The 27,500-nt window shown below is 42.0% G+C and overlaps 1 pseudogene; it reads left to right on the top strand.

Moving 5' to 3' along the window:
• The window catches only part of LOC145391126 (uncharacterized), a 159,932-nt pseudogene that overhangs the window by 110,971 nt on the left and 21,461 nt on the right, over positions 1-27,500 (top strand).

Below are 27,500 nucleotides of genomic sequence, written 5' to 3'. Positions count from 1 at the left end.
AACACCTCACGTGCACTCGTTCGCTAATTTTCGCTGTTTTTTTCCCCTTGAAATATGCCGTATAATCTATTTTCGTAATAAATATACATGTAAGGAGGGAAGGGAGAAGCCTAAGTGATATTTACATTCACCTGGAACTACCTAATTTATAATGTATTGTCTAGATTTCCTGCCAATCATATCAGTGCTAGACAAAGCTGTTTCAAGATATAACATTGGTAGCTCTGAATATATATCTCCTAAGTAGGCCTCTAATCTATTTTCGTAATAAATATACATGTAAGGAGGGAAGGGAGAAGCCTAAGTGATATTTACATTCACCTGGAACTACCAAATTTATAATGTATTGTCTAGATTTCCTGCCAATCATATCAGTGCTAGACTTAGCTGTTTCAAGAAGTAATATTGGTAACTCTGAATAACCCCTAGCAGGCCTCCACGCTGGTCCTCCGTTATCAGTTCACTCTCATCTTCTGAAGCGAGAGTACGTATGTTTCTTCTTGCTGACTTCAAGGCATTTTTTCACCCCCATGCAAATGGCCCTGTGACCTTTACCCCCTACTAAACCTCGTGTGGAAAGAGGAAAAGGGCTGACAATTGATAAAAGAGTGACTACGATCTTTCTATTGAGTAAAACAGTGCAAGTGGAATTGTAAATAATGTGTAAATAATGTGTAAACAGCAAGTGAAAGTAATGAATGTAAATATACGTGAACAATGGAAAATAGTTTTATAAGTTATTTCAAGTGACAGTGCACAACACAGTGTAAATAAAATAGAAATGTAAATAACGTAAATAAAATAGAGAACGTAAATAGAAATGTAAATGAGTAGTAGTATAAGAATACGAGTATATACCCTAGGAGTAATGAAAGTGAAAGTTTCACTCTAGCATGTCTGACTGCTATGAGTTATGAGAGTGAAGATGAAAGTGACATTCACTCTCAATGCCAGTATACAGGACGAGAAAGTGAATGCTACGTATTTTACTGAAAGAAATTGAATCCCTACAGTGACAATAAACTAATACTACTGAAGGAAACTTATGGATAAAGACTGTAGATATATATAAGTGTTATATAGTAATAGAAATATAAAGTGTGAGGGGTTGTATGAATAATAAATGACAGACTACCAAGAGCGAACTAGTGCCAGTGCGACGATCAGACGCGCTCGTAATTTCCATTGCTTTCACAGTGTTTTTTTTTTTGAGTATGGATCCCAAACTACTTGAAAATTGTAGAATAGTGTTTATAGTGTTTGTATCTGGCTGTGGTAATCATATTACGGGTTGTCGGGAAGTGTAAAGTGGAGACTTCGTTACCCTACTTCAGAGGTCTCCACAAGTCCTACGGTAACTGATGAAGGCTCAACAATCATTCCAGGAGAAAGCTGAAGGTATGTGCCATAAACATATGTAATTTTATTATTCTAGGACTAATGACTGATTTTTGGCAAATATTTTTTGAGAGTCTGTCAGAGCCCAAATAACCCCGCGGCACACGCAAGTCATTGGTAAACAAGCCCGCGGTGTAGGGGTTAATGAGACGAAACGCCTTTGACTCCACTCTGTTGAGAAGAGCTGTATGTAGGGAGCCTTCCCAAACATGAGAGTTATACTCCACACAGGGGTGGATAAAACCCCTGTATAGAGTCAGCAATTGTGCAGGGGTAAAGAAGGAACGGAGTCGGCTTAGGACACCCAATCTCTTAGAAGCAGATTTTACATGAGATGTAATATGATCTTTCCAAGATAAGTCCCGAATAAATGAAACCCCAAGCATGTTCAAGGATGATGCAGGATTAAGCTGAATATTATTAAACATAAGTGGGTATACCTGTGGAAGATTTTGTCTTGTTGATAGGTGTAAAAACTGAGTCTTTGATGCATTAAAACCAACGAGATTGTTTTTACCCCAATCAGAGATACGAGCTAAGTCAGACATTAGGTGTACCATAGCCTCATCCCTTGTTTGTTGAAGTAACTGATGAGATGGATGTTGCGGGAACCGAATGGAAAGATGAAGGGTGGAGTCATCAGCATAAGAGTGGATAGGGTTAGATGTACAGCTTAGAAGGCCATTGATGAATAAAAGGAAGAGAGTTGGTGATAGGACAGAGCCCTGAGGAACTCCACTGTTGATAGATCTAGGAGACGAACGATGGCCGTCTACAACAGCGGCTTTATATAAAACGACCAGAAAGGAAGCTAGAGATGAAGGAACAGATAGAAGGATAAAAACCGTAAGAGGGCAGTTTGGAAATTAAAGATTTATGCCAGACTCGATTGAAAGCCTTTGAGATGTCAAGTGCAATGGCAAAGCTTTCGCCAAAGTCCCGAAAGGAGGATGACCAGGAGTCTGAAAGGTAGGTGAGAAAATCGCCAGTGGAGTGTCCCTGACGGAACCCATAATGACGATCAGAATGAAGGTTGTGACAGGAAAGATGCTTAAAAATTTTTCTATCAAGAATTGACTCGAAAACTACTGAGATACAGGATGTTAAAGCAATTGGACGATAGTTAGAGGGTTGGGAATGGTCACCCTTCTATGGGACTGGCTGAATGAGAGCAAACTTCCAGCAAGAAGGAAAGGTACAAGTTGATAGACAAAGGCGAAAGAGCTTGCCTAGGCAGGGTGTAAGCACAGAAGCACAGTTCTTGAGAACAACAAGAAGGACTCCATCAGGCCCATATGCCTTATTAGTACTGAGGCCAGCAATGTCAGAAAATACATCAGCTGAAGAAATTTTAATGCCAGCCATGAAGTAGTCAGAGGGGGGAAGTGATGGAAGAACAGCACTGGCTTCATCTAAGGCGGAATTGGAGGAGAAAGTCTGAGTGAAGAGATCTGCTTTATCAGTTGAAGAAATAGCTGCAGAGCCATCAGAGTAGAAAAGAGAAGAGAAGGATGATGAGGTAAAGTTGTTAGAAAGGTTTTTGGCAAGATGCCAGAAGGAGTGGGAAGAATTCGAGTTGGAGAGATGAGAGCATTTAGTACGGATGAAATTATTTTTAGCGGAGCAAAGAACAGACTTAGCACAATTCCGGGCAGAAACGTATAAAGATGTGATTCAGGGGTAGGTTGGCTCTGGTATCTTTTATAGGCCCTCTCCTTGTTGCGGACAGCATTAGAACAAGCGTGATTAAACCATGGCTTTCTTGCATTAGCCAGAGGATATGAGAAAGGAATGTATGCTTCCATGCCCGAGAGAATAACCTCTGTAATGCGCAAGGCACACTCAGATGGCTCTCGGCCATGGAAGCAATCATTCCAGGGAAATCAAAGAAGTACTGCCTGAGGGTCTCCCAATCCACAGATCCAAAGTGCCACAGACGACATTTCTTTGGAGGGTCCACAGGCCGTACCAGAGTGATAGGACAGGTTAAGGTGATAAGGTTGTAATCGGAGGAGCCCAACGGAGAGGAAAGATTAACAGCATAAGCAGAAGGATTAGTAGTAAGGAAGTGGTCAAGTATGTTGGAGCTCTCTCCAAGGCGGTCAGGGATATGGGTAGGGTGCTGTACAAGCTGCTCTGGGTCATTATGGATAGAAAAGGTGTATGTTAGTTCACCAGGTGGATCAGTGAAAGGAGAGGAGAGCCAAAGGTGGTGGTGAACATTGAAATCTCCTAGAATGGAGAGAGAGAGAGAGAGAGAGAGAGAGAGAGAGAGAGAGAGAGAATGAGGGGAACTAGAGTGACTGACTACGTGTGTGTGTGTGTGTGTGTGTGTGTGTGTGTGTGTTTGTGGTTATTAGAAGTAGAAGACTAGGAAGACCAAACACAAGGCAATAAAGAATATTGTAAAGGAGGACGTGTCGAAAACAGATAGGGTGGAAAGAGGTTTCACACACACACACACACACACACACACACACACACACACACACACACACAATTTTTTATCTACATCAGTCTATCTGTCTGTCTACCTGTCTATCTATCCATCTATCTATCTATCTATCTATCTATCTGTCTATGTATATAATTATACAAAACACCGAAAAAACACTCTTTACTTGCTGCTTTGGTCACTTGGTTCATTCTGTTAGGCCACAGTATTATTGTTTTTACGGTTATGTCTGTTAGGAAGATACTGTAGGATTAACAGCCATGAGACACAGTGATACTAAAATATGCATCTATACACACTGCCTCTGACTTCTTGAGTACCTACCACTGCCTTGTTAGCAGCTACAGTACACCTCCATTGTCAAAAAGAGCCACTTGGTATACAAACACAGAAATAAATAGAACAAAAACTGCGATATCCGGGAAAAAATCGAGGTAGCTCCAGTCTTTAAATAGATACCTTCAATTCGACGTTACTTAGGCTACTGTAGGTATTATGTGCATCCCTCTTGCCACTACGTCACCATAGCCCCATTTAGAACAAAACTTCCCTTGTGAAGTGACAGGTGAAGTGCCCAGGGCTGCACTGTTGGTGTGGGGATGGTGAGTGTTCTACCCAATACAGTTCAATACGGCTGGGGTAAACAGTAAGAAGTAAGTTCGTTTATGCATAGACCTCACTCAGAACTATGCGAGGCTTGGTTTTGTGCCTGCAGTTTTCAAGACACCAGGGTCAATTTATTTTTTTATTTTTTAAAGGGACTCCTCACTCCTTCTCTCTCTCATTCCCTGTGGTTCCAGAAAGTTAGTAAGTAAAAGATCAGCATTTCATCACATCACTCTTCCTTTTTTCCGCCCAGCTGTTGGCATCTGTAGCAGCGAAGGCGCGGCAGCAGGCCCCATAGAGCGCAAAGTACCGCCTCCAAGGCCTTCCAGCACCGCCCCTTCCCGGCAGGATCTGTACGAGGCGGCCGAGGACCTGTGGGCGAAAGCACTTGCCCTCAACACATTGGCTCCGGAGTTCCAGTATCAGAATAACACGGAGGTGGCGGCGCAGGCTGGCGGAGAGGCGACCTTCAGCTGCTATACCTATCACCTATCTGACGAAATGGTGAGAGGGGTTGAAACATAGATAGGTGATAAAATGGTGTGTGCATGTGAGTGTGTGTGTGTGTGTGTGTGTGTGTGTGTGTGTGTGTGAGAGAGAGAGAGAGAGAGAGAGAGACTTAAGCTTTGAACTCTGTAAGAGTCACCCACTCAGTATCCCTCCCGTCTTTCTCGCTGTCATTTCCTGTAATACACTCTCTCTCTCTCTCTCTCTCAGCATAAACCCCTGTGGAGCTGATGGTAATCACTTTCGCAACCTTTATCAAAATGGACGATGTTTGTTTTCACCGAGGGAGCGTGGGCTTAGAAGGTATTACTGAGGCTTTTATATTTGGCGGAGAAATCGTGATACAGTGAGAGAGAGAGAGAGAGAGAGAGAGAGAGAGAGAGAGGAGGTGGGTTTGTGGTTTTACAAAACTTTAAAGGATATGGTGAAAGGACTAGAAAAAAAAATAAAGGAACAGGAAGGCACAGACATGTGAGAACCACTAACCACGAAAAACGAAAAATGAAAATACACACACGTAACAAAAATCAGTCTTGAGGACAAGTGTGATCTTTGGCAGGTAATACATTATATAGCAAAGAAATTTACAAAAGGTTTTGCTGCATATCAGGTATATAGTAATGGGAACATATTCGTACCAACATTGTTCAGACTGTGTTAAGTATTGTGTATACGGGTTATGATCCATTGTGACAAGTGGAAAGGTTGGGTGAGATATACGCAGATTAGGGCTTGTATTCTTTATTTTTACTAATATTAGAGTAAATAAAGAATTCAAGCTCTAACCTGCGTTCTCTCTCTCCCACCCAACCTTTATACGTGTTATGTTTTCAGGTAGCGCAGTTGAAGAGGGACAACGACCAGCTGCTGACGGTGAGGCAGCAACTGTATGTGCCGGAGGAGAGGTTTTCAGTCGTGCACAGGGACCATGCTGATGTACGTCACATTTTATATACAGTAACAATACCCATATGTATATCTTTCATTCAGTCAGTCTATCAATCTTAGTTACTGAATACACCCAACTTAAAGACTGGCTGGATTTCTATCGTATTCACCAAGATACATCATTCTTCTTCTTCTTCTTGTTTTTGTATCGCCACATCATTTTCGAAAGTGGTAAATAAAGCTGGGATGATAACCAGGTTACCTTTACATGTGTTCGGTACATTATGGTTATAAGAAAATTTGGAGCTATTCTTTTTTCTTAATTACGTGAGACAGCTTTTTTTTTTTTTTTTAATGTGTCCGACTCTGGGCAAAGGCTTCAGGACCTATATCTCGGGGGCAGTAGCCTATCACAAGGCCCAGTAGTCCTCCTACACCTCCACATGTCACACTTCAGCGCTAACACCCACCGTCCATATTGAATACATGCTAGGGCTGTCTCATACAGGACTGGTGTATTGGTATTAGCGGGGGTATTTTTACGACATGTCGGAGGGCCATCTTGTAGATCACGAAAGTCTGCTTTATATGAAATTCAAATCCTTAACCCGCCCCGTCCCGGAGACGTGAATTCACGTCCTCACATGATGTGCACTCATATCCCAGAGACGTAAATTAACGTGGCAACATTACAAGGTCCCTAAATTGCACAATTTTCAATTTTCGCGAGTGATTTTGCGAGTGATTTTTGGCACGTATACACGGGACACCTTCCTCTATTCCTCTCCAAGGTGCCAAGCAGGGACAATGCCTTACACCGCATAACCTCTCCCCCCCCCCTGCACGCCATTGTCTCGGCAATTCACCTGTTACCAGTGACCTGGCCAATAAAGACATTCAGGGCCAGAGTGTTTCCCCAATCGATGACAATGTGGAGGACAAAGTTTACATAGCATTAGAGGAAGAAACAGTCAGAAATGATGATCAGGTAATGTGGGAAAAAAAGGTCATGAATGGTGATGAGTTAGTGAGTGAAACAATGCTTATAATGCCTATATTACTGTTTGAAAACCAATATACTCTTGTACTACATATAAATTCGTACCAAGTAAATAAATAAATACTGTTTAGGAGTGGATAAAATAGTTACCCTCCCATAGAACTCGTTTTCTTTGGTGCCAGCCTGTTAGAAAACCCAGTCAGGTAAGGAGGTACTCGTACCTGGATCGAGTATTTTAAACCTCAGGTGAGCAATTTCTCAATGAATTTTCAATGTTTCTCACCAAAAGCGAATGTTTGAGCGTAAAAAAAAAAGGTCCAAAAATGTCAGGACTGGGGCGTACCACTGCCCAGAAAACGTCGGGATGGGGCGGGTTAAGTGCCTCATATTGTTCTAACAGCCGACTGACTACCATGTGCAATGAAAGCCATCTAGTTTGGCAAGGATGCAGTATTTTGTGGGGCTTGACATTTGTGAACACTTGAAACTCTTCTAATTCAGCTATCCTCTTGGGACTACAATTAAAATAACTGTAAATGTCTCTAGCTAGATCTTCAACTGATCTAGGAAGTTTTAGACAGGCATTAGAGGCGCAGAGAGCAAATGAATAGCATATGCATTTCATTATAAATAAATGTGGGACATCAGCCTTTAATAAGGCTGATAAAGAATTATGTGCCCCTAACATGGAGTTGGCCCCGTCTGCAGCAAAGCCAATTAGATTTTCTTTATAGGGTATGTTATTTTCAGTGAAAAATTTAACTACACTATTATAAAGTGTTTGAGCTGTGGCATCTTTCAAGGGTATGAGAGTTAGAAAAAAGTCTCTAACTGAATCATTATCAATGACTCTTGCAACCATGCATAGGTGTTTAACATAACCTTTGTCAGTTGATTCATCCACAATTAATGAAAATTTATGTTCTCTCAAAAGTCTAAGAAGTTGCTCATGAGATTCTTTTCCAGTTACATTAGTCAACATTACAGTAACTTTGGTTCGGCCACATTTAATTTTTTCAGTTATCTTAGAGTCCTTGCATACAGTCTTCATTAACTTGGGGAGATGGTCCGCAATTGACATAGGTAAATCATGTTCCGCTATAAAACCTGCTAATCTCAGTTCACCTTCTTTGACATCATTAACAGTTTTGGACACCATCAAGCTTGATAGTGAACTCTGACCTTTTACTGCCTTTGAGTTACCTACGGTACCGGCATGTATTTTTTGTTTTCACTGTGTCGCTTCAGATCTGTTTTTCCTGCTGTCAGTTTAAGGTGCACATCACAAGCACTACAGTAAGCATATCCATCTCCCTTTGAGCTCTGTTTTATCCAACCTTTAAGTAAAGGATCACTCTCAAACTCTTTATTATATTTCTGTGAGTGTCTTCTCTTTTTGGTACCAGTTCTCTTCTCATCTTGTGAATTGTATCCCTCATTATCACTGTCTTCTTCCATGCTGTTGTCACCTGACTCACCTACAAAAAATAAGAAAGCCATTTTCTGTAAGTAACAAGTTTCTGTGTCATGACACAACATACAAATTTAACTCTTGCACTACGACCCAGCACTGTGGCACATCCCAGGTAGCAGTGGTAAACTATGCAGCAGTGCAATATCCTGGCAGCCAGAGTACCCCTAGCGAACAGTTCATGATGTCGGCTACACTGTAAGGTTTAAGGTATATAGCAGCCGTAGCCTGTAGGTTTTTCTGAAGAATAGTTCCACAAGGATTTTCCAACCTTAAACGGTAAAATTATTGAGGAACAAACCATCAATACCCAAACCCCTGACATGTCCTTGCCCATTCTAACCTTATCTCAGAGGCCAGAGTATTCCCAGTAGTTGCCCTAGTTATTGAAGCACAGCATGCACTAGACCTAAGGCAAAAATACTGTAAATCAGGGATACACAACATTAAGAAAGGCGTATCATGTGTGGCAGATAAGTACTAATCATCATTATTTATGTTAGTAATGCAAGCCAATACGTTTGTGCAAAATACATTTAGACTTAATTTTGTCTGTAAATCTTGTGGCCCTCAGTTACTTGTTAGCGTATTGATAGTCTTAGATGCCCAAAAGATTGTGTATCACTGACGTAAATTGTACTACAACTAATAGTAGCCTACACTCGCACTGTACAAGGCTACAAGCATCAAATAATTAACCAAGCAATGGCAAGCATTGTATCTGTAGCATGCTTTGGCCCAGCAAAGCTTATTTATAGCACAACATGCATTACGCCCATGGTTAAATCAGTGTCAGTACAAACCTGTTACAGATACTGTAAAACAAGTTCAACTTGGTTATTGCCACAATTAATCCTACGGGCCACAAAAAGCCGCCACAGCCCTAAGGTGGTCTTCTTGTTTTGGTTTTGAACTTGTTTACCAACACCGAGTGTAACTCAGAAAATGTCCAGTAGATGGCTCCAGGTTCATCATAGAAGATGGAAAAAAAATGTGTAATTTTCAAGGGGTTACTTGATAAATTTGCCTTGGGGTCTCAAAAATCTGTAGATTAAGCACAATTATTTAGTAAAATCTGACAATCTGAAATGAAGCAAAAAAATCTGTAGATCTCATGATTAATCTGTAGAGGTGGCAACACTGTCTCCAGGTCTCCAGTGATGATTTTGTTTACAGATGTGATGTCACGGATATGCGGCGTGGTTCATTGTGGGAAAAAACAAGTGCTTGGTGAACTATCCTTATTGTTTCTTATCCTTGGCCTGAGGTACCAGTCCCTTTGACAGCAATTCATTCTCCAGTTGGCTTGCATCGACATCAATCTTGCAGAAATGAAATGCGGGTTGACACCATACCAGTGGAAGAAGCATCTCGACGAGATTCAGTCGGAGAGCGACATCAAGAGTGATCATTCTGGGGTGGAGGAGGTTGAGCTGACGTCATCCTATAAGCAAGTGGAGCTGCCCCGTCGCCTTCCATTGCGGGAGGCCACACCACCATCATTAGCTGGCCCCACCAGAGAACACTCCCCACCTGTAGGACCTGCCGGTCCCACCACCTTCTTTGTTGGCTCCCAATCTCCAGGCCCTTTTGTCTCCTTTGGTGAGCCAGTGTCACCGGAAGCTGGGCCATCCTTCGTTGTGATGGCCCCTCCACCCGCATCTGCCGTGGAGGGTGAAGCAGTGGCCTGTTCATGCCGAACCACAAGCCATTCACTGGCTGCCCAGGGATCAAGGTGGATATTCCAATAACCCCCTGCAGTTCTTCCAGCTCTTTTTCATGTGGGAGTTGTTGTCATTTCTCACCGTGGAAACCAACCAGTACGCCACATTCCTGGGGACTCAGCTGGATGCCTGGTTCTCCTGCAATGAAGAGGAGATGGCCAAGTTCCTGGGGTTATACCTTTTCATGTAGGTCGTGCATATGCCGACCATCACGCACTATTGGAAGAGCTCCGAGTTGCACGACTACCCTAGGGTCTGGCGGGCAATGAATGGAAGGCACTTCACCGCCATCCTCAAGCACTTCCACACCTTCAACTCGCTCGCCATACCCCGGGACAACCAAGATTGGCTCATCCGCGTTCACACGGTCAAGGAGTACCTCCTTCAGCAGTTCCAGTCAGCATACCAACCCGAGGAGCAGCTCAGCCTGGATGAGGGCTCTCTGGGACGGAGGGGCTGGCTGTCCTTCCACTTATACAACCCCCAGAAGCCCATCAAGTACTCCATCAAGCTTTACATGTTGGCTGAGTTGTCCTCAGGCTGCATCTGAAACCTCGAGGTCTACACAGGGGTGCAGCAGACCCTCGAGAACACCATGTGGGGACTTGTGGAACCACTGAAGGACCAGGGCTATAAGTTGTTCATGGACAATTACTACAATTCTGTAACCCTGTGCGAATAACTCTTCACTACAGGCCTTTGTGTGTGTGGGACTCTATGGCTGCCTAGAGGAGCACCACACCAGCTGCAGGCCATCGCCAGAGCTAAGAGCCTGCCCTAGGGGGGCATGGTGTACAGGCAAAAGGACAATGTGTTAGTCCTGCTGTGGAAGGACAAGCTCATTTTGAACGTAGTGTCCACCTTCCACACCACCGACACCATTCCGAAGAAGGTTCAAGGGAAGGTGTGGGGTAATGACGGGTGGACAACCTATGTGGAGAAGGTCGTTAACAAGCCCATTGTTGTACAGGACTCCAACAGGTACATGGGTGGGGTGGATCATTTCTATCAGATGGTCCAATACTATCCCATGCAATGACGAACTGTCAAGTGGACGATCACCTTCTACTTTGTCCACATGGCACTCTTCAATGCGTTTGCCTTGTACAGTCACCCCAAGAAGTGATGGCAGAGTTTCAGATTGCTTCGGTCACTCTGCACTGCCATACGTTCAGTATGGCAGTGCCCTCATCATGTCATGTCAAATAAAATATATATCATTTCGTGCTAAAAATGATGTTAAATGAATAACGGGAGGCAGTGATAGATTTAAAACTTAACACTTAGTTTCCTTTCCCGATTTGAATGAATGTGAAATGTATTAATCCGCGTGTGGTGGGCAGTAGGTCTATAACTCCGTGTTCATGATTTATTTGTTTCCCAGGATTTCAAATACACATGCTGTGGTTTTGAAGACCAGTTAAGGAAAATTCTTGTGACTGCAATACACTGCCTTGTTTTCAAATGCTATGGTGATGATACAGCAACAATAAGGATGCCATAACAATGAAATTATTCTTCGTAATGACGCCCTACCTGCGGTAGCAGCAAGACCATACTGCCTTTTATTCCGTCTTCCTCCCGCCAGTAATAAATATAATTTAGCAACTTTATTCCCAAATGATGCAAAATTATTTTCAGCTGTAAGGAGGTATGACAAATTTTGCCTTTTTCTCTTACACTAAGCAATAAATAGGACCAAAACATGAGTTCATAAACTCTTGCAGTGCAACAGCACGCACTTGTTACTCCATCTTTTAATCTTAATATCTGTCTTTTTAACCCCCCCCATCCCGACGTTTTCTGGACAGCGGTACGCCCCAGTCCCAACATTTTTGGACCTTTTTTTTTTTTTGCCTCAAACATCCACTTTTGGTGAGAAACATTGAAAATTCATAGAGAAATCGCTCACCTGAGGTTTAAAATACTTGATGCAGGTAGGAGTACCTCCTTACCTTACAGGGTTTTCTATCAGGCTGGCTGCAAAGAAAACGAGTTCTATGGGAGGATAACTATTCCACACCACTCATAAACGGTATTTATTTATTTATTTGGTACGAATTTATATGTAGTACGAGGGTATATTGGTTTTCAAATGGTAATATAGGCATTATAAGCATTGTTTCACTCACTAACTCATCACCATTCATGACCTTTTTTTGCCACATTACCTGATCATCATTTCTGACTGTTTCTTCCTCTAATGTTTGTCCTCCACATTGTCATTGATTGGGGAATCACTCTGGCCCTGAATTTCGTAACATGGCATGACATGGTTTTACTGGCCAGGTCACTGATAACAGGTGAATTGCTGAGAAAAGGGCATGCAGGGGGGGGAGGAGGAGGTCATGCTGGGTAAGGCATTGTCCCTGTCTGGCATCTTGTAGAGGAAGGTGTCCCGTGTATACGTGCCAAAAATCACTCGCGAAAATTGAAAATTGTGCAAATTAGGGACCTTGCAATGTTGCCGCATTAATTTACGTCTCCGGGATATGATTGCACATCATGTGAGGACGTGAATTCACGTCTCCAGGACGCGAAATTTTTTTTCCTGCCCAGTTCCGTCACTTTGCACATATGGCAACATTGCCCTGTGTTTAGTTTGGCAACGCCGCGCAGCAGTGAGCCATATCAGATGCCCAGTTCCGTCACTTTGCACATATGGCAACGTTGCCCTGTGTTTAGTTTGGCAACGCCGTGCAGCAGTGAGCCATAGGTCATATAGTTTTCGCTGCCTTAGCTTAAATAATTATAAAAAGGGGCCATACCAGTCTTTACTTCGTCACTTGTCTGCTGAGAGAGAGAGAGAGAGAGAGAGAGAGAGAGCTTGAAACAGTATAAAATAATAACATGCAGGGTCATCAATAAAAAGTGAGTATGCAAGGAAGGTACTCTCTACACTTTGCTAAAATTAGTTATATGTTGATTTAATGAAAATGCGGTACATCTTAGGGGTGGTACATGACTGTTCGTTGAGAACACTTATCAGTAACATATGTTGTAGGCCTATACTACTTTACCTGTCATTTCTTGTCATTGCTCCCAGACGTACGATTCAATCAGCTGTGTTTACAGGAGAGAGAGAGAGAGAGAGAGAGAGAGAGAGAGGTTAATGACCCATAATATTTTATCACCTAAAACGCTTTTCATTATCATTCTTAAGGGTTAACCTTGGTCATTTCTGCTGCAAGCTGGGAAATATTGGTACCAATGATGCCTGAATATCAATGTCTCATTAGACATTTTCTTAGGTATATATGTCAGGTTAGATTTCAGATTATTTTCTTGTTTTTCTTAGGTATATTAGTAAAATCAATTTTGGATCCGGATCCGGAGGAAACGGCTTGACCTATTTTCACAAAATTTTATAATATTTTGCCCCTAAGGCAAGGACGAACATACTTAATTTTGGAGATGATCCGAAACTGGATACAGATTCTGGATAATATGTGGCATGGTGGAGAACATGAGCTCTACTGAATGCCCTCTAGCTTTTATTTTACTCCTCAAGGATAGGTTAGGTAAGGCTGGGCTGGTTCTTTTAATGAGTAAAATTTAAATTATTTCCCGTAAATATGCCACACGATAAAGGAAAGTTACTTAGAACTGTCTAAAATAATGAAATATATATATATATATATATATATATATATATATATATATATATATATATATATCAGAGACGTCCAAATCTTAGAATTTACCACACAAAAGTTCCTCCATGCTTTGTCAAGATACACCATTTTTGCTCTTGCTACAATGCCTTTTCCATATAGGGGAAAACAGTCTCTCCTCTATATATTTTCCCACTTCTCCATACCATATGTGGCCTCCCAGAACCCATTGTTGCACTCACCTGACCCGACTCTCATGGCCTTGCTGTATCACATTTATTCTTCTGTTAGCGTCCACTCTCTGGTTATATATAATAGGCAGGCCTACGCATGATGCTCACTCTAAAAACTAACCAAGTTACTGTTATTAACAACCCCGTTACACCATAGCTTACCTTGAAGTTGATTCATGACCAGCAGATCCAGTGATGCGCCATTGCCGATTGTAAACACAGCTGATTGAATCGTACGTCTGGGAGCAATGACAAGAAATGACAGGGAAAGTAGTATAGGCCTACAACATATGTTACTGATAAGTGTTCTCAACGAGCAGTCATGTACCACCCCTAAGACGTACCGCATTTTCATTAAATCAACATATAACTAATTTTAGCAAAGTGTAGAGAGTATCTTCTCTCTCTCTCTCTCTCTCTCTCTCTCTCTCTCAGCAGACGAGTGACGAAGTAAAGACAGTGGTATGGCCCCTTTTTATATTTATTTAAACTAAGGCAGCGAAAACTATATGACCTCTATGTCTCTATTATTCTTTCAATCCATGTAAAATATAGATGGTCAGGTATTATATTTACAGTCAAGCATAAAAAAAGTAAATAATTGTGATGAATACTAAACCTGACATCCGATATGGCTCACTGCTGCGCGGCGTTGCCAAACTAAACACAGGGCAACGTGCCATATGTGCTAAGTGACGGAACTGGGCAGGAAAAAAAATTTCGCCTCCAGGACGGGGCGGGTTAAATGAACTGTAATGTATTGCTGAACAGAAAATGCTGATTTGGAAGTTCTGAACTCAATGATTTGTTTATGAACCTCTGCATTTTATTACTCTTGCTAATCGATTATGCACAGAGGATATCAGACTATGACAAAAGTTAGCATTCTCCAAGGAGCTCCGACTCTAGGCAAATTTTGAGGTTCTTTTTTTACACTTCCTTAACCGAGAGCCCTCTGGCTCATATTAACCCATGCCGTCCCGGCGACGTGAATTAACGCGGCAACATTGCAAGGTCCCTAATTTGCACAATTTTCAATTTTCGCAAGTGATTTCGCGAGTGATTTTTGGCACGTATACACGGGACACCTTCCTCTATTCCTCTACAAGATGCCAAGCAGGAACAATGCCTTACACCGCATAACCTCTCCCCCCCCCCTGCACGCCATTGTCTCGGCAATTCACCTGTTACCAGTGACCTGGCCAATAAAGACATTCAGGGCCAGAGTGATTCCCCAATCGATGTCAATGTGGAGGACAATGTTTACATAGCATTAGAGGACGAAAAGTCAGAAATGATGATCAGGTAATGTGGGAAAAAAAAGGTCATGAATGGTGATGAGTTAGTGAGTGAAACAATGCTTATAATGCCTATATTACTGTTTGAAAACCAATATACTCTTGTACTACATATAAATTCGTACCAAGTAAATAAATAAATACTGTTTATGAGTGGATAAAATAGTTACCCTCCTATAGAACTCGTTTTCTTTGGTGCCAGCCTGTTAGAAAACCCAGTCAGGTAAGGAAGGTCTTGTACCTCAATCGGGTATTTTAAACCTCAGGTGAGTGATTTCTCTATGAATTTTCGATGTTTCTCACCAAAAGCGGATGTTTGAGCCAAAAAAAAAAAAAGGTCCAAAAACGTCGGGATGGGGTGGGTTAAACTGTTCCCTGCCCTAGCTGGGATTCGAACCTGGGTCCATCAGGACTGTAGGCCGCCTCTCTACCGATTCAGTCACCACCTCCCCCTATGATTATAATTTTAAGTTAGTCTTTAAGACTACATTTTAAAATTTTATTTTCAATTTATTTCTTTGTTTTTCTTCTCAGAGTTTGATGATGCATGTTCCACGATTTTAATTTTTTTTTTTTTCCATGTTCATATTTTCAAAAATTTGTGCCACATTTTTTTCGAGTTCTGCTTTTACTAATACCGATTCAGATGCATAATGTTTTTGCTTATGACACTTCAGACTGCTACGTCATTTTTATTTTAATTATTGTTAGGAACAACTCTCTCTCTCTCTCTCTCTCTCTCTCTCTCTCAGGTATACGAAAGGTCTCCCCGAAGCTGAATAAGTCTAATAGCAACCAAAACAAAATCTTTTTGCTTGTTCTATTTGAACCCGTACCATCCCAGGCATTTTTGCAATTTTATACCCACCCAATCCCGGACCAAAAACGGGAATAAATTTTGTTGCACAAAACAATCCAATAGGACATATAAATCAAGGAAAAGCAAAAAAAAAGTACTCCTTATAGGAGAAATAAGTGCAGGATGGCCGTCCATCGTTTTTCTAGCCCAGTTTTCCAAGCCGTGAACTACATTTTCCCACCCAGCTGGGCGGGATGAGAGAGAATGGGGGAGGGTATTGGGGGGAATCCCTGTTCTCAATATCCTTCTCCACTGGCTCATATTCCTCCCCAGAAGAGTCGTCCAGGTCTTCCTTTCTATAGAATCACTAAATGAAGGGACAGAAGGTCCATGTGACAGTTTCAACCGCCTCGTCCAGCCCAATGAGGCGGAAAAATGGCGTGACTTTGCGACATTCTAATACTGTGACGGACAGTGGCACACGGATGTTACCCAGCCATGCAGAACCAAACTCAGTGCTACAAGTGTTTGTGCACAGTGTTGCCAATACATCAAGCTACTCCATGGCAAAAAATTAGCTAGATTGAAGCAGTTAGAGACGTGCTACAGGACTCGAATTTTGCTGTCGGCATCATCACAGGAGTACTCTGTAGCACCAGTCGAGCAGGGCAGTACTCCCAAGGTGGATGGAAAGCTGATGACAGGGAAAGCTGGAGCTCCCGTTTCATCAGCCCTCGGGACTATGTCCCGACCATCCCTCGTTGCTGAACTTTTTCAGTGTCTCAGTAACACAGAGAGTAGACCAGCACGCTCTCCAATACAAGATTCTCCAACTATCAACACCAAACTACATGCACAGTACACATCACACTTCCTTTTCAAAATTTTCAAAAAAAATGGCTTCGAATAACATTGCCTCGGAGTCCCCAGGGGGGGGAACATAAATGCCCCCACCTTCAGCCCCTCTTCCGGTGACAACTCAAGGTGCCTGGAACCACTGTCTGCCTCTCTTCTTCTTCATTTCTGCAACATTCGTGACCTTTCCCCTAACTTTCGCTCTGTTGAGCACCACCTCTCCTTCTCTAAACCTCACCTTCTTTTCCTAACTGAGACTTAGCTGTCTAAGGCAACTGACAGCAAACCCTTTTCAGTATCCTCCTACTTTCTCTATACTCATTTCAAAGCCAAAGGTGGCTGTTGTGTATATATATGCAACAACTTATCTTGCTCTCGTGTTCCTGAACTCGATTCTTCTGAATTCTCTACACTCTGGCTTCGGCTTTCTTGTCATTCTCTGACTAAATATGTCTGTGCTGTTTACTTATCTCCTAATTCTACTGACTATCAAAAATTCCTTGACTATCTTACTTCTACAATGGAACACATTCTATCCATTTCTCCTTTCTCTAAAATCTCCATTCTTGGAGATTTCAATGTTCATCACCACCTTTGGCTCTCCTCTCCTTTCACTGATCCACCTGGTGAAAAAGCCTACACCTTTTCTATCCTTAATGACCTAGAGCAGCTCGTACAGCACCCTTCACGTATCCCTGACCGCCTTGGAGAGAGCTTCAACATACTTGATCTCTTCCTTACAACTAATCCTTCTGCTTACACTGTTAATCTTTTCTCTCCGTTGGGCTTCTCCAATCACAACCTTATCACCTTAACCTGTCCTATCGCTCCGGTACGGTCTGCGGACCCTCCGAAAAAATGTCGTCTGTGGCACTTTGGAGCTGCGGACTGGGAGGCCCTCAGTCAGTACTTCATCGATTTTCCCTGGAATGATTATTGCTTCCATGGCCGAGAGCCATCTGAGTGTGCCTTGCGCATTACGGAGGTTATTCTCTCGGGCATGGAAGCATACATTCCTTTCTCATATCCTTTGACTAATGCACGAGAGCCTTGGTTTAATCACGCTTGTTCTAATGCTGTCCGCAACAAAGTGAGAGCCTATAAAAGGTACAGGAGCCAACCCACCCCTGAATCACATCATTTCTGCCCGGAATCGTGCTAAGTCTGTTCTTCACTCTGCTAAAAATAATTTCATCCATACTAAATGCTCTCAATTCTCTAACTTAAACTCTTCCTGCTCCTTCTGGCACCTTGCCAAAAACCATTCTAACAACATTACCTCATCATCCTTCCCTCCTCTTTTCTACTCTGATGGCTTTGTAGCTATTTCTTCTACTGATAAAGCAGATCTCTTCGCTCAGACTTTCTCTTCCAATTCCACCTTAGACGAATCCGGTGCTGTTCCTCCATCACTTCCCCCCTCTGACTTCCTCATGGCTAACATTAAAATTTCTTCAGCTGATGTATTTTCTGACATTGCTGGCCTCAGTACTAATAAGGCATATGGGCCTGATGGAGTCCCTCCTGTTGTTCTCAAGAATTGTGCTTCTGTGCTTACACCCTGCCTAGGCAAACTCTTTCGCCTTTGTCTGTCAACTTGTACCTTTCCTTCTTGCTGGAAGTTTGCTCTCATTCAGCCAGTCCCAAAGAAGGGTGACCATTCCCAACCCTCTAACTATCGTCCAATTGCTTTAACATCCTGTATCTCAAAGTTTTTGAGTCTATTCTTAATAGAAAATTTTAAAGCATCTTTCCTATCACAACCTTCTTTCTGATCGTCAGTATGGGTTCCGTCAGGGAGGCTCCACAGGCGATCTTCTCACCTACCTTTCAGACTCCTGGTCATCCTCCTTTCGGGACTTTGGCGAAAGCTTTGCCATTGCACTTGACATCTCAAAGGCTTTCGATCGAGTCTGGCATAAATCTTTAATTTCCAAACTGCCCTCTTACGGTTTCTATCCTTCTATCTGTGCCTTCATCTCTAGCTTCCTTTCTGGTCGTTCTATAGCCGCTGTAGTAGACGGCTATCGTTCTTCTCCTAGATCTATTAACAGTGGTGTTCCTCAGGGCTCTGTCCTATCACCAACTCTCTTCCTTTTATTCATCAATGGCCTTCTAAACTTATATCTAACCCTATCCACTCATACGCTGATGACTCCACCCTTCACCTTTCCATTCGATTCCCACAACGTCCATCTCAGCAGTTACTTCAACAGGCAAGGGATGAAGCAATGGCACACCTAATGTCTGACTTGGCTCGTATCTCTGATTGGGGTAAAAACAATCTCGTTGGTTTTAATGCATCAAAGACTCAGTTTTTGGACCTATCAATCCGACAAAATCTTCCACAGGTACACCCACTTATGTTTAATAATACTCAACTTAATCCTGCATCATCGTTGAACATGCGTGGGGTTTCATTTGCTCGGGATTTGTCTTGGAAAGATCATATTACATCTCTTGTAAAATCTGCTTCCAAGCGATTGGGTGTGCTAAGTCAACTCCGTTCCGTTTTTGCCCCTGCACAATTGTTGACTCTATACAGGGGTTTTATCTGCCCCTGTGTGGAGTACAACTCTTATGTGTGGGGAGGCTCCCCACATGCAGCTCTTCTCAATAGGGTGGAGTCAAAGGCTTTTCATCTCATTAACTCTCGCCCTCTTACTGACTCCCTTCAACCTCTGTCTCTTCGCCGCACTGTTGCATCTTTATCTCTTTTCTATCGCTACTTCAATGGTCACTGTTCCTCTGAACTGTCTGCATGCATTCCTCCACTTTTACGACGGGCGCGTAGCACCCGTCTAGCAGCAAACTCTCACCCCTTTTCTGTCCAACTCTCTAATGCAATAGTTAACCGTTACTCCCAGTCCTTCATTTATGCAACAGGTCAACTCTGGAACTGTCTCCCTATGTCTGTATTTGCTGCTTCCTATGATTTCCAGTCTTTCAAACGCAGTGTGTCCAGGCATCTCGAAATGAACGGATCTTGAATTTGGCTCTCTCTTGTATTTTGTTTTTCTCTTGGAAGGAGCAGGTTTGCAGGCTCATTGCCTTTGGTTCCTTCTTCCTCACATTAAAAAAAAAAAAAATCATGTCGCTGGGATTACTCGAGACATTTTGTACCGTCGTCACCATGCCGACGCCGGGATTGTACGAGTTAACTGTACAGTAGAAAGGCACTACATAGACCCTTTATTCTAACAACCACCAGACGATTTTATTCAGCCAAGGGAACCCTGCCCACCTGTGGCCTCCAAATGGTTAATGTACTGTACAGTAGGGGACAAGATTTGGCCTAATATTTCACCTCTCCTGCTTGTGACTCTCCTCTGCTGGCTAATATTCCTAAACTGAGAGAATCACAGTATGTTTTTCTGTATATAAATGATTTTCACTGCATCAGGGAGGAAAGTTATGGACCTGCCCCAATTGTGAAGCAGTCAGTTAAATAGTAAGCAACTGTGCGGTATATCTTATGGCAGAGATCATTTATTTTTAGGCTGGTACAAGGAAGCCATGGAATGCTACTGGTTTGGCCATTATCACTCATGGCAATACATGCAGATGTATGAGAAAATGTGTGAATAACGAGTTTAGTATTTGGTCATAACTCTCTCTCTCTCTCTCTCTCTCTCTGCATTCGTGGGAGCTGTGGGTGAAGGACGTGCAGGAGGTGGACGCACGTCAATATGAGTGTCAACTTACTACCAATCCGCCTGTATCATATTTCTTCACACTCACAGTCACACGCAAGTACACCAGTAAGTACAGCCGTAAGTAGATCCGATAGTACATGCATAAGTACTGTAGGTGTGTAACCAGATGTGTAAGTATATCAGTAAGTAAATGCTTAAGTAAATGCGTAAGTAGATGCATTAGCAGTCTAGTTTGTGTAATTAGTACCATAATCCGTAAGTAGATGCGTCAGTAGATGCGTTAGTTGTCTGGCTTGTGTGTTATTGGGTATATTCGTGATCCGTAAGTATATGCGTCAGTAGATGCGTTAGTAGACTGGTTTGTGTAATTAATATATTCGTGATCCGCAAGTAGATGTGTCAGTAGATGCATTAGCAGTCTGGTTGTGTATTAGTATATTCGTGAGTATATCCGTAAGTCGTAAGAAGATACGTCAGTAGACTGGTTTGTGTATTAGTATGCTCGTGAGTACATCTGTAAGTAGATTCAAAGGTGGATGCGTCAATAGAGTGGCATGTATGTTCATCAGTATATCTGTAAGTAAATCCTTAAGTAAATGTGTGAGTACATTCCCTAAGTAGATATGTAAATAGATTTGTGGATCCATAAATAGATCCATAAGTAAATGTGTAAACAGAGATGTAAGTAGATAAGTAAGAAGATTGTCGTGTATAATGGTATGAATAGTGTTGAGTAATCTATAATTAAATACATAAGCCTGTATTATTCGTAGGTAGAATAGTAGATCCGATAGTAAATAAGATTTGTAAGTAGATGCATGGCCGCCATGTAGTGGCTATACACACAAGAGTTTTTCCGCCACCATTTGAGTCGGTTGCCATTTCATCTCAGCACCAAAGGGTAGGGAGGGAGTCCCTCCATAGCACACAGGCGAGAGTCAGTCTGTCCTGTGCTTTTGCCAGGTGTACAAAGATGTCTTTGGGTTCCTATTTGTTTCCATCCACGCTGCCTGTAGCCAATTGCATCATCCACCCCTGCCAAGTCTCTTTCCAAGGATATTAGAAAAGGTCTTAGTGATAGTGCCATAAGGCATGCCTTGGATGCAACAGTGTCTAGTTTATCTAGTAGTGGAGAAGTTATCACGTTGAGAGCAAAGGATAGTTGGGGCCGCGGGCAGATGCACGAACATGTCCTGCTCTAATGCCAAAAATTAGTTCTTGTCTTCACATCATTACATATCAATGCAACGACCAACAAACCTAGGGATACTTTCATTCGCACGAGAAAGAGTTGTTGAGTAATATGGTCTTTAATTTGTTTCCCTAAATGCTATACTTTCCGAGATGTTCAGGGTTGAAAATAAGCAATGTCTGGGAAACTGCCCATAGTGAAATGATGACTGCGTTAAAAATAGCCTGGCGTTTGGGGTTAAGGAGTTATGGTGGCAGGTAATTTTTTGTTTGTAAGCCCCCTAACGATCCTTATTATTGATAAGTATATTCGTTGGTAGATTTGTAAGCAACTTTCCTTACATTGTTGGTAGTGTGAAAGTCAGTAATTGCTTTATTGGTAGAACTATTAGCAGATTATGTAGCATTAAATTTGTTAGTATTTCATTCCTCAGCAATTGGTAATATTTTAATACTAAGTACTAATGATGATGATGATATTTAATAATATGGTGACAAACAATTTAATGACAAAAATGGTGTTTGATCAAATTGATTTTAATGAAACCGACAAGGTAATGGTAATATAAATACTAATACTAGTCAATAAACACCAACTTCCAAAAATAACAACAATGGAACAGTAATAATAATAATGAAATGCTGAGAACTCCGGTCCTGAGCTGTCGACGCAAAGCATAGCTTGGTATGCCTCCACCAAGCCTTGTGTACAGACTTGTCATCAGTTTATTTTTCCATAATACTGTATCGCTGATAAGAATTTGGTCATAATTCGTCATGAGGTTCAGGAGATACTGACCCCACATCCATATGACCTTGACCTTTGATCCCTTAACCTTGCTGACCTAATCAGTCCATTGTTCCTTCACACTGACTGACAAAAGTTTGACTAAAATCCAACAAGGGGTTTAGGAGATATCGTATCCACACCCTTTATGACCTTGACCTTTGACACTGACCTTGCTGACCTAATCCATTCATCGTCCCTTCATGCTGTATCACTGACAATAGTTTGGTCAAAATCTGTCCGGGGGTTCAGGAGATATCACACCCACAGTGATGAAATATGTTGACCCCATAATTATGATCTTGACCTTTGACCCCCTGACTTTGCAAACCTAATCAGGCCACAATCTCCTCATACTGCATCAATGACAAAAGTGTAGTGGAAATCCGTCCATGGGTTCAAGAGATATCTTGCCCAGAATAGTGTTATGGATGCACACATGCACCCATGGACAGACAGACCAAATTACTTAATGCCTCGCCCACCATGAGTGAGCAGAGGCATGATGATAATAATAATCATGATAATGATAATAATAATCATCATCATCATCATTATCATCATCATCATGATAAAAAAAATAATAATACAGTAATAATAATAATAATAATAATAATAATAATAATAAAGTAATGATAATGATAATAATAATACAGTAATAATAATAATAATAATAATAATAATAATAATAATACAGTAGTGATAATGATAATAATAATACAGTAATAATAATAATAATAATAATAATAATTTCATTCATTCATCATCCAATCATCAGTTGCCGCATGAGGAGTGTAGGAGCCTGGGGCTAGGCAAGTTGGTCCTAACATTTAAGATGAGAGTGACCAGCCTCATTCATCCCTGAGTGGCATTACATGAGCAATAAACTCCAACCATCCCTTGGATATAAACCTTCACCGACTCAGTCCGATTGGAGTGCCGGAAGTACCCACTAAACCACCAGGCACTAAAATTTGGTTGTATGGCTACCACCCAGCATAGTATATGGTTTCCTGGTGTACAGAAGACTATTTAACTTGTCATTCAGTGTAGAGTCACCCATAAGTAGAAGGATGAGGAAAGAATGAAAAAAAGAAAGACTGAAGTAGGAGTGTAAAGTCACCCTTAGGCAGAGGTACGAAGAAAGAATGAAGAAAAGAAAAACAGATGAGGATGGAAGGAAAGAAGGTTGGAGGAGAGGAAAGGGCAGGCACCTGAGTCAGCAACTACATCGAGTGAGTGGATGGTGAGCGCCCCACCTACCACATAATATAATAATAATAATAATAATAATAATAATAATAATAGCTAGAAAATGGAAATTGCCATTAGCAATTTCAATAACTCACCACATGACAAGCTATCACTGGACCTGGTGATTTTAACACCCTTCATAGTTATAGTGAGCACTTTGAGGCAAAGATCTGGTGTCGTAGGGCCCCGCTAGAAGTGTCAGACATGTTGGATGGAGATGAAAGCAACAAAATCCTCTCAGAGCAAAAATGGCAGAGCCAAAACTACTTTCCATTGACCGCTGGGGGATCTCAGAAACTAGTGGCCCAAATGGGTCCATAGTCATTTCAGACCTGCTCCCCGACCTTGGCTATGTCCCACAAAAATCTCAAGTCTGTACCTTTAGCTGTTTCTGAGAATCCACGAATAGACTACTTCTGTAGGTATTTGGATGTAACTGGAAAACCTTTACTGGGAACTGAATGATACTTGGTCATACGAAGCTGCCAGCTGGGTGACTCAGATGGCCAAGTATGATGGCCGTAGCTTTGAAACTGAGTGAATATGAGCAATTTACTTCTTCATAAAAGAAAAATAATAATATTGAGAACAGTATAACTTACCACTAGTGTGGTGGGTTACAATAATAATGATGATGATAATAATAATAATAATAATAATAATAGTAGTAATAATGATAATAATAAAATTAATAATAATAGTTATAATAATAAAAACAATGACGAAAACAAGAAGCTTCACCATTTTATGGTGAAGCTTAATGAAATGCTGAAAACTCGGGCCCCGAGGTGTTGATGCAAAGCGTCACTTAGTATGCCTCTGCCAAGTCCTGTGCACGGACTCGCCATACAACCTCCATGACTTTACTGACCTAATCAGTTCATCCCACCACCACCATCTTGGCTGGGGTGAGAGATCACTCCTGATGGAGGTTCTGGGTGGGTGGGGGGGGGGACCCTTTGGAACTAGGAAGGTGGAGGAAATGGAAGGTATAAAGCTGGAAGGAGGAGAAAAACTATGACTGTTAGTATTAAACAACCTCTTCCCCTTCTCGCGAAGCATCTTCTTGAAGAGGCTCTTCCCAGTTTGGTACCTTTAAACCCCAGCCGAACAGCCTCTTCCCAGAAGGAGACTACGGAAGGGTTGGTATGCTGCGGGGGTGCTCTCTGGGAGAGAAATTGTTAGATTGGTACGCCGGAGGAACGCATGTTTGCCGTCATCTGTTTTATCTTTACTCCCTCGTGTGATATATTGAGAAAATAATATGCTAAATCTGATAAACAATGTCTCCGAATCAGTCCAATGGTAGGAAATAGTTTTAATAGTTGATACTTTAATACCTGAAAGGGGGTCCAAAGGTGGTTAGGATTACGGCAACTAGAATTTAGCGGTTTTGTTTGGTGGTTCAGTTAGGTTAGAAATAGGTTAGTTCAGATCAGGTCATGTTATCTAACAGACTTGTACACCATTCCACTTCTCATTACTGTCTTCAGAAAGGTAAGCACGTGGTATAATTTAAGGCAGTGATTAGGATTACGGCGGTTAGAATTTAGCGCTGACTTCCGTAATCCTAACCACGGTTAGGATTACGGCAGTCAGAATTAAGTTGTTTGGTTTGGTGGTTCAGTTAAGTTAGAAATAGGTTAGGTTAGGTCTGGACAGGTCAATTTTAGGTAGGTTAGGCTAATACTGCTACAGTTCAGCTTCAAACGCTAGAATTTAGCGGTCATGTTTGGTTTTTCTGCTGTGTTAAAAATATGTTAGGTTAGGTTATTTAGGTTAAATTATGGCTACCGTAAAAAGAAAGTTATTAGGATTACGGCAGCTAGAAATTAGCGGCGATGGCAGTAATCTAACCACGGCCTTAAATATACCACGTGCTTGTCTTTCTGAAGACAGTAGTGAAAAGTGGAATGGTTTACAAGTCTGTTACATAAAGTGCTCTCGGAAATAAGCTGTGAAGTTGCCTGGATCACCACTGTATGAGACACGGGTAACTTGAGAATGATAGAAGTCAACGACTGGGCTGTGCGCATGTAGCAGTCACTGAGCTGATCGTAAATTGGTAGCACCAGTCTCCTAAAAATCTATAAATAAAGTTAGTAACACATACAAAAAAATGATAACAAACATTTTTAAAAATTGCAAATGCATTTCGTGAATGTAAAGGTACTAACTTGTTACATGAATATGATATCAGTATAAAAAAAAGTTACGAAGGTATTTGGGAAGAGGCGGGTGATGCTCCTGCTTCATATTCCAGTACTTTTAACCCCGAGATACCTCTTCGCGCGCCGTACGAGGAACCTCTTCGCTTTAAAACTACGGCTGGCGCGACGAAGAGAATGCTCGTGCGAAGAGGTGGTTTAATACTACCAGCCTATGAGTTGGGGTTGAGATGGGGAAACAGACTGCCGTGCCGGCAGGCCAGCTCTGATATTCTCGACCAGGGATGGATAATCTGGCCCTATCTAAACCCCTGCACACCCCTCCCCTCCCCTCCCCTCCCTTCCCCTCCTCTAAGCCCTTCCCTACCCCCACCATTCCTGAACTCATTGGCTTATATTTTCATTGGTAATAGCACTCTCTACCACCTCTCCCTTGCCATTTATATTTATACACATTGACGTTCAACCTTTATATAGGTGTAATATGGAAAAAAAACATCCTTAGAGAAGAGGTGCTAGTGAGTCCCTAAACCAATGAGAAAACAAACCTCCCTCCCTACACACACACACACACACACACACACACACACACACAGGCAAAGAGGGAAGGTCAGTGATGCAAGGGACTGTCACTCCATGGATGCTAAATCAGCCCAGATGCATAAAGAAGAAGTGGACACACACACACACACACATACACACACACACACACACACACACACACACACACACACACACACACACACACACACACACACACACACACACACAGGCAAAGAGGGCAGGTCAGTGATGCCAGGACTGTCACTTCTTGGATGGTAAATCAGCCCAGTTGTATAGAGAGGGAGAAGTGGAGAGAAGGAGAGGGTTGAGAAGAAAGGATGGTGGAAATGAGACTAAAAGTAAACTATGTCAATTCCATATACCCTTGGCCTTTGACTCCTTGACCTTTCTGACCTAATCAGCTCATCGTCCCTTCGTACTGTATCGCTGACAAAAATTTGATTGAAGTCCATCCAGGGCATCAGGAGACATCACGCCCACACCAAAATGACCCTGACCTGTGACACCTTGACCTTGCTGACCTACTCAGTTCATTGTCCCTTAATACTGTATCACTGACGAAAGTTTGGTTGAAATCCATTGAGGGGTGCAGAAAATATTATACCCACATACATATGACCTTGCCCTTAGACCCCTTGACCTTGCTGACCAAATCAACTCATTGTTCCTTTACACTATACCTCTAACAAAAGTTTGGTCAAAATCTGTCTAGGGATTCAGATATTGTGCTCACCCATATGACCTTGACCTTTGACCCTTTGACCTTGCTGTCATAATCACTTCATCGTCCCTTCGTACTGTATCACCAACAAAAGTTTGGTCGAAATTCGTCTATGGGTTTATAGGAGATAGTGCGTCCCAATATGAAACTAGGTTGACTCCATATGACTTTGAATTTTGACCGCTTGATGCAGCTGGCCTAATCAGTTCATTATATCCTCAAACAGCATCACTGACAAAACAGTCGGTGGAAATTTGTCAAAGGGTTCAGGAGATATCATGACCACAGTAGTGTTGTGGACACAGACCCAC

Source organism: Coenobita brevimanus, chromosome 17, assembly GCF_032717465.1.
Source record: "Coenobita brevimanus isolate Jiangsu-jjx chromosome 17, ASM3271746v2, whole genome shotgun sequence".
Lineage (NCBI taxonomy): Eukaryota > Metazoa > Arthropoda > Malacostraca > Decapoda > Coenobitidae > Coenobita > Coenobita brevimanus.
The sequence above is the reverse complement of the archived record's forward strand: the minus strand, read 5'-3'. Positions and strand labels throughout refer to the sequence as shown.